The 415-nt window shown below is 37.1% G+C and overlaps 1 protein-coding gene across 2 annotated transcripts in view; it reads left to right on the forward strand.

Annotated features, from left to right (window-relative positions):
- lrp1ab (low density lipoprotein receptor-related protein 1Ab) overlaps positions 1-415 on the forward strand; it is an 87,639-nt gene that overhangs the window by 68,591 nt on the left and 18,633 nt on the right. The window lies entirely within an intron of this gene.

Here is a 415-nt window from a genome sequence, read left to right on the forward strand (position 1 = left end):
GTAGCCTGCTTTTCCCACTGTTTAGTTTGAGTACGTTATTTTAGGCTGAATCAAGCTGTCAGCTAGCGGTTAGCCAAATTAGCTGTCAGCTAAACTAACATTGTTAGCTTTCTGGTAGAGGCTAACAGCAGACCGCTACTGTGTAACAGATCAGACAACAAATAATAATAATAATTATAACTAAAACAGAAAAAATAGAAGGGTTCTACCACACTGTGCTTTGTTCAATTTGAATGAGATTTTCAGGGCGTGGTTCATGGACATGCTTTATACAACTTGTAATATGTTAGATCCATTGTTGATTCACTAAAGATTTGGTGAAAATCGGAGTAGGAGGAGATCTCAAAAATGTGTTTTCAAAAAATTCTAAATGGCGGAAACATTTTCTAGGCGGACCTTAATGATCCTTGAGGCT

This window comes from Etheostoma spectabile, chromosome 7 (genome assembly GCF_008692095.1).
Source record: "Etheostoma spectabile isolate EspeVRDwgs_2016 chromosome 7, UIUC_Espe_1.0, whole genome shotgun sequence".
NCBI classification, from domain to species: Eukaryota; Metazoa; Chordata; class Actinopteri; order Perciformes; family Percidae; genus Etheostoma; species Etheostoma spectabile.